Source organism: Bos indicus x Bos taurus, chromosome 9, assembly GCF_003369695.1.
Source record: "Bos indicus x Bos taurus breed Angus x Brahman F1 hybrid chromosome 9, Bos_hybrid_MaternalHap_v2.0, whole genome shotgun sequence".
NCBI classification, from domain to species: Eukaryota; Metazoa; Chordata; class Mammalia; order Artiodactyla; family Bovidae; genus Bos; species Bos indicus x Bos taurus.
In genome coordinates this window covers 60,247,252-60,262,033 of record NC_040084.1, presented here as the reverse complement: position 1 = coordinate 60,262,033, position 14,782 = coordinate 60,247,252, and the positions used below count along the sequence as shown (strand labels likewise).

The 14,782-nt window shown below is 41.3% G+C and overlaps 1 protein-coding gene across 2 annotated transcripts in view; it reads right to left on the bottom strand.

Annotated features, from left to right (window-relative positions):
- The window catches only part of BACH2 (BTB domain and CNC homolog 2), a 390,487-nt gene that overhangs the window by 155,464 nt on the left and 220,241 nt on the right, over window positions 1–14,782 (bottom strand). Inside the window, exon 3 of one of the 2 annotated variants that reach the window (XM_027551387.1) lies at window positions 7,704–7,852. The exons of the other annotated variant lie outside the window; for it this stretch is intronic. The gene's annotated coding sequence lies outside the window, so the exon portion shown is untranslated. The remainder of the gene's footprint in view (window positions 1–7,703; window positions 7,853–14,782) is intronic. 2 annotated transcript variants of the gene reach the window in all.

Sequence of the window (14,782 nt, the reverse complement as noted above, 5' to 3'; positions counted from 1 at the left end):
TGACAGAGGATGAGATGGTTGGATGGCATCAGTGACTCAATGGACATGAGTCTAAGCAAACTCCAGGAGATAGTGAAGGACAGGGAAGCCTGGTGTGCTGCACTCCATGGGGTCGCAAAGAGTTGGACACGACTTAGTGACTGAACAACAATGACAAATGATGCAAAGGAAAACTCTCTGGTTCATAGCACAGAAAGGGCTATATTTGAATATAAAATTAGAATTTTATTGGAGTCCATATTGTTTGGAATATGGTTGGGGAATAGGGGTGGGGAATCTGGCCCATCAACCTTTCCCCCTTCTGCCAAATTGTCTTATAGTGTATCAATTACAAAATTTTACCTATCTATAACACAACCAATTGACCTAACACTAAAACCATCTGGGACCACATTAAATCTTTCTTTTATCATTCCCAAGGCTCAACTAGGATATTGTAGGGTCACTCAAAAATCTTATTTACTGACGGAATCCAGAAATGGAAAAAAGAAGTTAGTAACAGTTTCCACTTGATAAAGACACTGGTGAGTCTACAGAGGTATCTGTTCTTGTAAGAGCTGATGAATGTAATTTGAAGGGAGAAAAATAAGCAACTAGGAGATCACTGTCCTATAAAATGATAACAAAGTTATCATTTCTGAATTCCACCAATTTGTGGGATGTCAGCAGTCCAGAGTACTGCTTGTCAATTTGGAATTGGTTGACGAAAGGAAAGAAGTCTGGAAAAACACAGAAAAGTAGGAGTTAACAGGTAGGTTGCATTTGGGTAGCTGGATTAAAAGTGACTTATTTTCTTTATTCTATTCTGCTATTTTATAAATTTTGTATCATAAGCATGTATTACTGTCATAATTGGGAAAGTAAAGCTAATTATATTTTGGTAAAAGGAAACAATTCATTAGTTTCTGATTCTGTTTTTTCTAGTCACTAAGAACACTTAATACATGGGATCTTTATAGTAACCTGGGCTGGTGACAAAGCAGACATAAAATACAGGGAAAATCTGCTAGAAACAAGAGATTATATTTTCTAGTTAAGCATGACAAGGACTCTAAGAATACTGCTACTCTACAGAGCTTTGCAAACAGTGTCCTTCCTCACTGTGACCATGGTCTGGGCATGCTCCAACTGCCCCAGAGCTCCATAGGCCAGGGACCTCACAGTGGTCAGTTTAATGTGTGTGTCTTTGGAAGAGGGTAGCTATCCCTTGGGTTAAATCATGGCTCACAGAGCAATGGGCACATCCAAAAGAGAGCACACAAACTATTTCTAAAAAGCAACAGATTGGAAATGATGAGAAAAAATTGACAAACTATTTGTACTACAGCTGACGTCAGTTGGTGAGCAGCTCTGTCATTTGCATGGCTGAGTCGAGAACTCACAGTGAACACCTTTTGGAATTTGGACACGTCTATTACCACGCTGGTTACATCACCACTACCTGTACCATCAGCGTATATGCAGAGAATGCAAATTAATCTTGGTGGTGCCTTGAACAGAACATGACTGTGAGACAGTATGTTACAAAGAATCACATACATTCTTAAAAAAAACAGAATTGGCTTCAAAACTATGCCGATGTTTCCCCAATGAAAATAAGAGCTAAATATACATGTTCATGAAGTTATTTTATATAACATTCTTATCATTAACATCACAACTTTTAAAGAGCCTCCAACTAGAATAAACAGAATAAGCATAAAAATAATTATCTGAGGTTAAACTCTGGTACTGGAAAGGTGGTAATAGCCAAAACTTGCATGGTTTCTCAAGAAAAAAATGAATGGTATATTTTTCTATTCTAAGTCCAATTAAGACATGAAAATAGGTACAATAAGATCTAAGTTAACTACACTATTTGAAGACAAGAAGATCTTTTTTGATTTGTTTCAATTTTCTGGGGAATTGACAGCTAGAAAATGCTTTCTGTTCAAAATCTTTCCAAAGCAGTTTCTTTTTCTACTTATAAAGGATCTAACCATTCTCAGTGAATCAGCAGGTCAGTGTTACCAGCTACAAATATCCTCCAGGGTGTATTTCTAACTTTATTAAACCAAAACTACCTTGTTTTCTGAATCTCTATCACTGAAAAAGGGAAGTGGGACTTGTGCGGTAGGGTGGGTGTGGGGTGTGAGAAGGGGTGGGGGTGGAGTGGCGGTGGGAAGTACCAAGGCTAGTTAATTGAGGGTTCTGGTTAGTTGGGTTCCAGGTAGCTGAGCCATCACTAAATATGAATTCAGTGCCTGTATCCAGGTACATCTGATTCTCGGGGCCATAAGAGTTGATCAGTAGAGCCCCCAAAAGCTGGTCTTTGTTGGTTTTTCTCTAGCTCATGTCTTTTCCTCTGGGGATTGTTGTAGGCAATCTGTGTCAGGGTGTCCATCTAAAAATCATGGTGTCTGAACTCCTGGGGTGAACTTGTTTTGATTAGAATCTATATCCATGTTGTTTCAACTCAAGCTTAGGGTGCCGGTATCTACATGTGATGTCAAAGATGAAGAACCACTTACTTCTCCTCTCTTAAGACTTGCTCCCCTGAATTTTCTTTTCCATAAAAACATTTCATTCCAACTGTTTGATATCTTAGCAGCTCCCTAAGCAACTGACTCCAAAACTTTTGTTGCTATGCCCTGTTCTCAAAAAGCATGGAGAGTATTTCTAAGCAGGTTTGGAATGTCTGGGTTGGAAATGAAGGACTGATTTATATCCACTGTACTTTGATGATTTTACTTCAATTCTTTTTTGGTTATACTTTTTCCTTGAGCCAAACACATACATACACATTTATGTATGTATATATGTTTATAATTCACACACATGCATTTATTATTATTATCTTTTTGAAAGTGGTTCAGTCGTATCTGACTCTTTGTGACCCCATGGACTGTAGCCCACCAGGTTCCTCTGTCCATGGAATTCTCCAGGCCAGAATACTGGAATGGGTAGCCATTCCTTTCTCCAGGGGATATTCCCAACCCAGGGATCAAACCCAGGTCTCCCGCATTGCAGGCAGATTCTTAACCATGTGAGCCACCACGGAGGCCCATACACATGCATGCTCATAGGTATAAATGATTCTGATATCTTAAGGAGGATGTGGGATAACTCAGAAGTTTTTGAGCTCTTTGAAACTATGGATCCTTATGTACTGCTCTTTAGGAATTACAACCCCTAGTCAAACCTCAAGGGCAGGAACTGAAAAGAGTAAAGTAAAATAGTAAAGGAAAGGAGGCCTGAGGAAAACACGGCTACCTAGGCCCCAAGAGAACTCACTGATGGTTCTCCAAGGCTGGTTTTCTAGAAATACAGAATAAAAAGCAAAATCCACCTCCTTTCCCCAAATTAGGGCCCAAATGGACTAACTCAGTGGGTTCAATCCTTCTTATTCCTCACCGGCCTCCATGTTACTTCTACAGCTGTTCTGTGAGGTATGGGTGCAGTAATATCCAATATTACAGAGATTTGCTGATGGGGTATAAGCTACACTTCACTGGGAGAATGTCAAACAGGCATTAGAGTGAGAAGCCCTGTTGCCAGAGATCTATTTGCTACTAATTTTCTTTCCAAGTTTCCACTTTCTACTAGGCTTCACTCTGGGGCAAGTCCTGGTCCCGTCTTCAGGTCTGCCTCCAGTGCTAAGACCTGTCAACTGCCTCCACTATTCACGCATTCTGGGGTGTGGTACCCAGACTGATTAATGAAGTCATAATTCACATGAACTGCAGCAGTCCCACGACTGGAGCACAGGGGTGTGCACGTCCTCTCCATCCCAGGAAAGCAGCTTTCCTGCATGCGTACAGGAGATTTTAGTAGAGATGACGGTTATCGATGACAAATTTCCCTAGTGGTTTCGGACCAATTTGTCCTTGTCCCAATAGAAAACCCATTCCTGAGACTGAAGTCTAATATTCTGCAGGGCCCTTACCTTTGCCCAAAGGGTGTCCGGGAAGTGCTGGGGCTGAGGGAGTTGTGAGGGATATGGACACTTATGCTTCCTCCTCCTACTCAAACTACGGCATTCCTGTCAAGCATTACTTAGTGTTCTTCCTGGTATTCTCAGAAGGAAAGTAAATTCTGGTATTCAGGGTATTTTTGTGTGTGTGTGGTAAAATATACACAACATAACATTTATGACTTAAATCATTTTTTAAGAGTATAGGTCAGTGGCATTAAGTTGTTGTTCTAGTTGCTAAGTCACATCTGACTGTTTGCGACCCCATGGACTGTAGCCTGCCAGACTCCCCTGTCCATGGGATTGTCCAGGCAGGAATACTGGAGCAGGTTGCCATTTCCTTCTGCAAGGGATCTTCCCAACCCAGGGATCAAACTCACAGCTTCTGTGTCTCCTGCATTGGCAAGCAGGTTCTTCACCACTGAGCCACCTGGGAAGCCATTCACATTACTGTGCAGCCATGACCACCATCCATCTCCAGAAATTTTTCATCTTCCCAAAGTGAAACTCTGTACCCATTAACGTTAACTTCTCTCTCCCCTTTATTCCCAGGCCCTGGAAATCAGCCTTCTATACTTTCAATGGTTTAGACTAGTCTAGGTACATCACATAAGTGGGATCATACAGTATCTGTCATTTTGTGTCTTGCTTATTCCACTTGGTACCTTCATGTTTCATCCACGTTGGAGCATGTGTCAGAATTTCATATTTTTAAGACTAAATAATATTCTCTTGTATACATATTCCACATTTTCTTCATTCATGGTTGAATGAGCTGCTTCCACCTTTGGACTATTGGGAATACTGATGTATGAGCATGGATGCACAAGTATCTGTTCAAGGCTCTGTTTTCACTACTTTTAAGTGTATACCCAGAAGTGGAATTGCAGAATCATACGGTCATTCTAGGCTTCCCAGGGGGCATAGTGGTAAGAATCCACCTGCCAATGTAGGAGATGCAGGAGACATGGGTTCAGTCCCTGGGTTGGGAGGATCCCCTGGAGGAGGAAATGGCAACCCACTCCAGTATTCTTGCCTGGAGAACTCCATGGGCAGAGGAGCCTGGTGGGCTACAGTCCACAGGGTTGCAAAGAGTTGGGTACGACCGAAGCAACAGCACACACACATGGTCATTCTATGTTTAATTTTCTGAGGAATCATCATACTGTTTAGTGTTAAGTTTTTTATATTAATAAATGTTTCAGTGCAGTTTTAGGTTGACGGCAAAACTGAAAGGAAAGCACCATGGGGTCCCATATACTCCTTGTCCCCAAATGCACAATATTTATTTTTCAAATTTTATTTTTTAACGCAGGCCCATGGCAGTGAAAGTGCCAAGTCCTAAACATTGGACCACCAGGGAATTGCCAAGACATTATTATTTTTAAAATTTACTTATTGGCCACACCACATGGCATGTGGGATTTTACTTCCCTGACCAGGGCTTGAACCCATGTCCCTTGCCTTGAAAGTGCGGAGTCTTAATCACTGGACCACCAGGGGAATCCCCATGGCTTTCACAGAGATGCTCTAGGCCCTTGGTGTGTTGAACGCTTCACCCAAGGCTGCAGGGAGGGAGCCAGGAAGGGGGCACCAGGGCCAGCAGGAGTTTTCTGTTCCAAGTCACCCAAGGTGTCACAGCAGCGTTCTACCTGCCCTGGCTTGTCTTGCAGTTATTAAACTGACTGACACCAAAGGTCATCCACCAGGGAAACCTGAAGTGTAGACGTGGACACTCACAGGTGCCAGCACAGGAAAGCAGGAGGGAGATGAAGGAACATTTGATCCAACCCATTTCTTTTACTTCATGGTGAAGACACTTCATAAACTGAAACTTCCCAGAATGCTTTGCAGAATAACCAATTAGTGCTTGACAGAGATGTTATCATTTGTAAGGGTAGAGTGATAATAGGTAATTACCTCGCTCACAACTCTGTCAGCCCGATTACCAGCCCTGTTACCCTCTGGGCAGCTCCCAGAAGACAATTCTGAATTAATTCCTTCTAGAACTCTTTCATCACCTCTTGCTCTTTTGGTCTTATTTTTCTGATTTTGTGATTTTTATTTTAAAAGCATGCACTTAAATCTATCTCCAGGGTTTGGGGTTTTGTTAACATCTAGGTAGCAGGTAATGCTCCTTCATTACGTATCTGCTTGGGAATTGCTTTATTAAAAGTGACTATTCCAAAGCAACTGCACATATTCATCTTGCACAGGGACCCTCAAATTTTACAGGTGGCCTTGGCTACTTCTTTCTATGTGATTCTTGGCAGCCCTTCCTTTCTTCCTTCTTTCTTTCCTTCCATTATTTTAACCCTTTCTGATAATCAGTTTTTTTGTCTGTAAAATGAAAGCAATGCCAAATCACGCCAACCATTCTGGTCCTGTTCAATCACTTTATTTAAAAAAAGTGACTACTCTCAGTTTTAAAAAGTTTTGTTTTTTTTTTAAAGTGTTCTCCATTTCAGAGAGTTTCAATAAAAGAACTGTAAGCCCTAATTGCTGCTTTGAATGATAACATTAACCATATCAAGTAAAATGTTATAAATCACCTCACCATTATCCTCAGATAATCACCTCACCTTATCCACAGATTCAAAATGCCCATAAAATTTCTCAAACATTTCCTAGACAGCATCACTCAGACTATTTTCACATTCACATTGACTCAATGAAACAAAAAACAACATGTTGTTAGAACTTGTACACTGAAAGCTTAGAAACATACAAAATTCATACAGGTTCATAGGTACACGTGTACATTAGCACGTGCGTTCCCATATACCCAAGTGCACAGTTGTTGAGTCAAACTCTTCTACTTTATTCTATGAACATGGACTAAATTGTTCTTGTCTTCCGCAGAGAGGTGACTGGCTTGTCCCAAAGCTAACACAGTAACATGCTTATCTTAAAAATATGTCAGTCCTGAGAACATAAAAGCCCACAAAACACTGGTTTTGCTAGCTTAGACTTTTGATTAGAAGTTCACCTTCCTTTTGCAAATCAAGTCATTTAAGAGTATGAGGGGAAGGATCATACTGGGATGATTCACTCTGAAAGGAAACAATATATTTTCTAGCCCAGGAGAAAAAGGATTTTCCCTTTGGAGTGTGTCTCAAAGCATGATGAGGACCCATGGGAAAAGATGGTAGCTGTCACTATAGCCTGTTAACAGCACTGTCAATCACCCTTGTTGAAAGGCAAGGGCAGAGACAGCCTGGTACTTGTGCCCTGGAGTTGAGCTGGCACAGAATAATGGCATCTACTTGGATGGACTTTCAAAGGTGACAGTGTTGAGAAGACCCTTAAAGTCTCTTTTCTGAGAGTTGAGTTCATGTATTAAGTACAGCATTAATATCTTCATTTTAGTTTCATACACGTTTCTACCTTTATCATTCCTCCTTTCAGTCACACTTGAGTTACAGCAGTGATTCTCAAAGTGGGGTCCCTGGACCAGCCTCATCAGGATCACCTGGAAATTTGCTAGTAAAGTAAATCCTCAGAGGCCCCTAGATCTCCTGAATCCAGTAACTTGGGCATGAGCTTCAGCAGGCTGGACTTTCATAAGCCTTCCAGGCGATTCTGAAGCATGATAATGGGTAAGATCCACCGAGTTAGGGAACCACCTGTAGGCAGAGTCTAACCCCTGTGCCCTTCCTTAATAATAATTCTCAAGACACTTTATTATTATCATCTCAGAAAATTCTTAGCCTTGTTTGGTTGGAGGAAAGAAACCTTAGTCAAAACTTACATGTAATTTTTCCAGGTCCTGTGCTGGCTTCGAGTCTTAGGATGCAGGGAACTGGGCGAAGGGAGAGAAGAGAAGGCTACAGCAATCCATTCAGACATGGACCCCAAAACCTTGTGGGGCCACCTTGTGACAGGTCAGCGAGCATCCACCTGATTGGGGAGGAAGACTGTCCATTAGCATAGGGAACCTTGCATGTTAACGTTGTCCCCTTTCTCCTGCAAACCTGCTACTCCCCATCCTCCGATTTCATGACCTCTAACTTCCTGTGCCTCAGGACCAGTCCAGCTAAATAGAACAGGATAAAATAATCCAGGTATCAATGCTAGGGCTCACCACAGTAAAACACATCCCTCACTGGGTGCTCTTCTGAACCCCAAAGCAGCTTGGACATATCCAGACAGCTCTCTCTCTATTTCATCTCCTGGTTTTCTTTCAACAAATCAGAACACTTTGGTTCAAAAGACACACCTGGCTATATTAACAAGAAGATACAGGAAACAATGGAGAAGGAAATGGCAGGCCACTCCAGTATTCTTCCGTGGGAAATCCTGTGAACAGAAGAGCCTGGCGGGCTACAGTCCATGGGGTCACAAAGAGTCGGACACGACTTAGCGACTAAACAACAACAAACAGAGTTGTGAAAAATTTGAAGCAAGTGATAAATTTGAGGATTCCAACTGAAATGAGATGATCCTCTGATACTTCAAATATGTTTTCTTAGAAAATAATAGTCCTTATTTTTTCCTGAGGATAAATTAATACATGCTTATTATAGAACATCTGAAAAATTTATGGAAAAGAATCAAGAAAAAATAAACATCAATTGCAACCTTGACACTGATAAATCATTCATGATATTTTGTTGTATAGGCTCATGACCCCTTAAATGAAACTCCTGGGCCAGATACACTTCAGAGTTCAGAACTGCTTGGTGTTAAAGAGTATTATGATGCTAAACTACCATTTGTTGTATGATGCCCCATCAGAATCTGAAGCAGCACCCCGTAATCACACACATTAGAATCTCTGCAGCAAAATAGATGCATATTCTTATTTGGTCAGAAAAAATAGAACTTCACATTAATTCAGGTCAGATTTTTCTACCAAACAAGTCACCAAGAGACCTTTGTGATGTTTGAACCAAATGCATTCAGTACTGGAGACTAGGGATTGTGGACTGGTATTCTTTTCAGATACACAAAAATAGAGCATAGTTTCTCCTTTTTGAGTCAATATTATATGAATGTAAACATTTCCTCAAGTTATTAAAAATTCTTCAGAAACATGCTTTTCAATGTCTGTGTAGAAAAGTGTTTTATTTCATTATTTCTCTCATTTGGGGAATGACATATTGTTTTCTTTTCTTCTGTTATTGCAGATGACACTTTGACAGATGTATCTGAATATCAAATCACCTGAATGTATTTTCCTAGGTAGATTCCTACAAAAAGAATTGTGGGGTCAAGTAGAGTGAGCTTTGAGGGTCCTGGTGACTGTTCAGAAAAACTGTACCAATTTACACTCCTGCCACAGCATGAGTTTTGGTTAATTTGTTTAGTTACCCACTTTATTGAAGGCACAGGAGAAACGCACTTGCCCGTCACATACCTTAACAAAGTTCTAATCAGGGACAACCACGTTTAGATTGCATTTTTTTCTTACACAGATGATAATGAGCAGCTCATTGTTTTTCACATAATAAAGCGGGAAATGGGAATAAGGTGAGTTTACCATCAGGTGGCCCTCATTAGATGGGACTGAGTTGGATCTGGACCAGGGAGGAATTGCCCCTCTTCCGTGGAGGGAGTATGGACGTCATCGACATCATCGTGAAAAAAAACACAATCATTTTCCTTTGTGCACTGATTAATTCTGTTTCTGGAAGACCAGAGCCTTGCATTTCCCTTGCATTGGGTATTTTCCTATTTCTTGGACATTAGACTGCTCTTCAGAATGGCCATCAGGGAGCAGAAAGAGACGTGAAGACAAAATTAAATCAGACAAGCCAATAATCATGGCTAACCCTCCCAAGTGTTCACGATGTGTCAACTCTAGTGCCAAGTGCCTTACATGCTTTATCTCATGTAATGCTGACTGCACTGTACAGAACGTGGTGGTGGTGAAGTTCGAAAGCATGTGCTTGCTCATCAATCCCCCTTCTCCCCTAGTTAGTCTGGAGGAATTAAATGTTTGCAATTTCAAAGATCTCTTCGAGCCTAACATCTTGAATGACTCCAAGATAATCCAAAGACTCAATGACTTCTAGTCAAGCCATAAATCCAAATGTTACCCTTAGATGTTTTTCTGTCGGCACCGCCAGTACTATCTGTAGGAAGCAGTGAAAATAGTATAAAATCCAAGAAGAGTCCAAATAATTGTAAACACGTCGAAGGTCTTATATGGACAGGAGGGAGGCTGTATTTCAGTACAGTTGAGAGCCGAGAGTCTGTTCACACAGAGAAAAACAAAGACACACGTATACTTTAAAAAACCACCAAACCTACAAATATATTCTTCCCGAATGAGACTACAAGTTTAGTAATGCTAAATCAGGGTTCACAACTCCAAGTTCCTCTCCATTTACAGCCTTTTCTAATAAATTTTCTTTCTCTCTACCCTTTATGTATTTAACCTTGAGGGATAATTGATGTGTGTGTGTGTGCTCAGTTGCTCAGCCATGTCTGACTCTTTGCGACCCCATGGACTATATAGTCTGCCAGGCTCCTCTGTTCATGGAATTTTCTAGGCAAGAATACTGGAGTGAGTTGCCATTTACTACTACAATTGATATAGAGACGGACATAGTTTTCATACACTGATAAAAGAAAATGGAAGAGATATTTTGTTACATGGAATGAAGTAACCCCACTCTTGCCCTCATCTAGAAACTCAGTTTCTGCACAGTTTAGTATACACAATATAATGGCTGCAGTTCATAGAAAAAGAGGGGGGTATAAATTTAATTTTATTTTAGGAGTGAGTTAAATTATCTCCTCAACAATCTTCTCAAAAACTAAGGGGTGCTTCCATTGAATCTATCAAAAGACCCAACATGTATCAAGAAGTGGACCATTTCCTCCACTGCAGCTTTTCTTTATACTTAAAATAGCATTCTCCTGATATTAGGTGTCAAGTGGGTAGAAGGACTTCTAAGTGATTTTTCTTTGCCACAATAGGGTATACGATTAATTTTCTAAGTATACCAGGCCTATAGGATGAGAAAAATAAGGTGATAATAAAAGATTGAAGGCAAGAGAAGAAGGGGATGACAGAGGATAAGGTGGTTGGATGGCATCACCAACTCAATGGACATGAGTTTCAGCAAGCTCCAGGAGCTGGTGATGGACAGGGAAGCCTGGTTTGCTGCAGTCCATGGGGTTGCAAAGAATTAGACATGATTGAACTGAACTGAGAGGAGATGACCTTTCACCCTCAAAGAACATACTTTGTGTTTTCCAAAGGGCCTAATAACTTGGGAGGAGGAAAGAATTAGAAAAAATAAGCCACCCCTAGTAACAGACATTGACATTGACATTGAAGTCACTCAGTTGTGTCAGACTCTTTGTGACCCCATGGACTGTAGCCTACCAGGCTCCTCCGTCCATGGAATTTTCCAGGCAAGAGTACTGGAGTGGGTTGCCATTTCCTTCTCCAGGAGATCTTCCTGACCCAGGGATCGAACCAGGGTCTCCCACATTGTAGGCAGATGCTAATGCATCTGAGCCACAAGCTCTTTAGCTACTCAAATTGCACAACTGCATTTTTAAAGCTAATTACAAATTTGGATTCTCTCATTTAAAGAATGTACTTCAAAGCAGCCCACTTCTATTTTAATGCTGAACCAAAGTCTGTAAAAAAAAAAACAAAAAACAAAAAAACCCATTGCTTGAATAAAATTACACTTTCAATGTCAGTAAATCTTGAACTGCAAAATACCACAAGCTTAAAACTAGTAATGCCATGTGGTTCTGTTATCTTACATTTACGAGAGAGTTTATAGTCTCCTAAGCCCTACGAGACTTAGAGGGCTGCGACTCAGAGCAGCTTTGCTATCAAGGGCAGGTCATTCATCGTCTCTGAGCCCAGTGCCTTTCCAGGCTCCTGTGAAGATCGAATGAGATGGCAGACAACAGAGTTTTCGCAAACTCCTAACACATACATAAAATGCTGGGTATCCCTGTCCTTTTTACTAGCAACTTTGCAAGGCATAAAGATACTAATCCCCATTTCACAGTTAAGGAAACTGACAACAGCAAAAACAAAACAAATGAACAACAACAACAACAAAACCCCAAACAAAACAAAACTGAGTTAGAGTTTTACCTTAGAAACGGCCACAAATCCGCTGAGTAACTCTCTGGACGTGATTTCCTCAGTAAAATGAGGGAGTTGAATAAGATGCTTTTAAAACTCTTCTTGAGACTAATGGTTCTGTGATCAGGGACTTGGCCATGGTAGGGATGGGGCACTCTTAACAATGACTCTTAGGAAGCAGTCTCCCCTGGAGGTCAAGGTCAACAGGTAACAGTCTGCAGTACTGGGATGGGGTGGTAAGCAGCCTCTCACCCCTGGGGACGGGACGGGCATTAATTCATTTTGCTGGATTAAGGGGAGGCTGGGGACATCCTAGGTGAACAGCCAGGCCCTCGGGGCATAGCAAGGAGGTCCTGGAAGAGCTTAAAACAGTTGCTCTTTAGTAACTGGTAAAATATTTCACTATTCTAACAACTAGTATAGCCAAATATGTGTAGACCCCTGGGAATGTCAGTCTGGTGAACAGCCCTACTGTTGCTGGACTATTAGTTTCAAAGAGATGGCACCTTTGTGGGCCACCCACCTTTCCTGACTGAGTTCCTACAGTATTGGAGGAGAGATCTAAAAGGGTTACTTTTTGTAGTGTGAGTGAACATCACGGTTACATGGGAATCTCACTTCAGAAGGGCTGGAGCCACTAACTTTGGCTTCTACTACCAACCAGTCCATTCTAAAGGAGATCAGTCCTGGGTGTTCTTTGGAAGGACTGGTGCTAAAGCTGAAACTCCAGTACTTTGGCCACCTCATGGGAAGAGTTGACTCATTGGAAAAGTCTCTGATACTGGGAGGGATTGGCGGCAGGAGGAGAAGGGGACGACAGAGGATGAGATGACTGGATAGCATCACCGATTCGATGGATGTGAATTTGAGTGAATTCCAGGAGTTGGTGATGGACAGGGACGCCTGGCATGCTGCAATTCATGGGGTCTCAAAGAGTTGGACACGACTGAGCGACTGAACTGAACTGCACTGAACTGAATGATACGCTACCAGGGCTATCTAACACAGCTTTCTGTGAAGAGGAAAATATTCAGTATCTGTGGTGTCCAAGGAGAAGGCAATGGCACCCCACTCCAGTACTCTTGCCTGGAAAATCCCATGGACGGAGGAGCCTGGTGGGCTGCAGTCCATGGGGTCGCTAAGAGTCGGACACGACTGAGCGACTTCACTTTCACTTTCCACTTTCATGCATTGGAGAAGGAAATGGCAACCCACTCCAATGTTCTTGCCTGGAGAATCCCATGGACGGAGAAGCCTGGTGGGCTGCAGTCCATGGGGTCGCACAGAGTCGGACACGACTGAAGCGACTTAGCAGCAGCAGCAGCAGCAGCAGGTGTCCAAAATGGTGGCCATCAGCCATACGTGGCTATGGAGAACTTAAAAGTTCTTAAAGTTCTTTAAGAACTCCACAGAGCTTAAAAGTTCATAGTGAGACAGAAGAACTAAATTTTAAATTTTAATCAATTTAAATTGATTTATATTTAAATAGGCATACCTGGTCACTGGGTACCTTATTAAACAGTGTGGCTCCAGGCTGCCTCATGTACTAGCTTTCTAGGCAGTATTTTGGACCCCAGAAGCTCACAGGACAATACATAATCATCTCTTCAACAAGCATTTACTGACCTCCTCCTGGGTACCATTTAGGTGTCTTGAAACAATGGTGAATGAGATCACCAGGGACATTTCCTGCTCTCGTGGTGTTTCTCAGCTAGATTGATGTCCAAAGACCTCACAAAATCTTGACGTGGTTCACCAGACTGCTCTTAGGAAAAGGTGGGTGAGGAGATATGGTAATGCTACACTAAGCGTGAAAGCACTGCTTTTTCGTTTCTTCATATTTACTGTTAGAGAAGCTGGGGGAAAGTTTTAAAAAGGGATATCTAAATGGTTACTGTTCACTCACTTACAAGTAAAGTCACATATCCCAGAGAAGGGAAATTATCTGTAAGAAATTCCCTCTTGCACAAACTTAAATTTACTTAGAATAAAAAGTCAGTGGGACCTGCATTCTTCAGCTAAGAAAAAGTAAATGGTTATTTAATTACAGCAATAGTCATAAAAAAGTACAAGCAGGTCTCCAGCTGCAAGCAGTGGGCAAGGGAACATTTATTCCAATTAGCTGTAAAATGATCAGGTTTTCTAGAAGGTACTTCTTGTGTAAGTAAGGCTGATGGCATTCTTTTACTCTACAACTCCACTCTTAGCTAAAATTTTCACAGTGGCTTGAATGAGATTTGATGAGCAAAGCTCTCTTTGCTTTCCCCCAGGCAACTCCAGGTGGAAATATTTTTATCTACATCCCAAATCTAATACCAGCTACATTATTTCTAAGAAACATAAAAGTGGTTTGGTTTAATGATTTTCCAATTTCCAATATTGCTTCCTGTGTCCAGTTGTCAGTTTTCTCCTATCTTGATCACCTCTTCCTACCTTACTGGGATTCAGATTGATAATAAGAAAACATGACAAAATATTCAAGAACTGTTTTCTGCTCTTATTTGAACAAGAATCCAGGTCTGCCAAAATTTAAGAGGACAGAGATATTATGCTCTGGGATACAGTGTTTTTAAGCTAATTATCTCCATTGTATTTATATTATTTCACTTGAGGAGAGTCACCCAGCTAAATAACCTGATTTTGCTTAGCATCACAATGGGATTGTACCTAGATGATATCATTGAGTCAATCTGACTTTCAGGAGCTTCAAAATGCCACTCTGGTTCTTCTGCGCGAAGTCGCAGTATTGGTTTTTAAGGTTAATA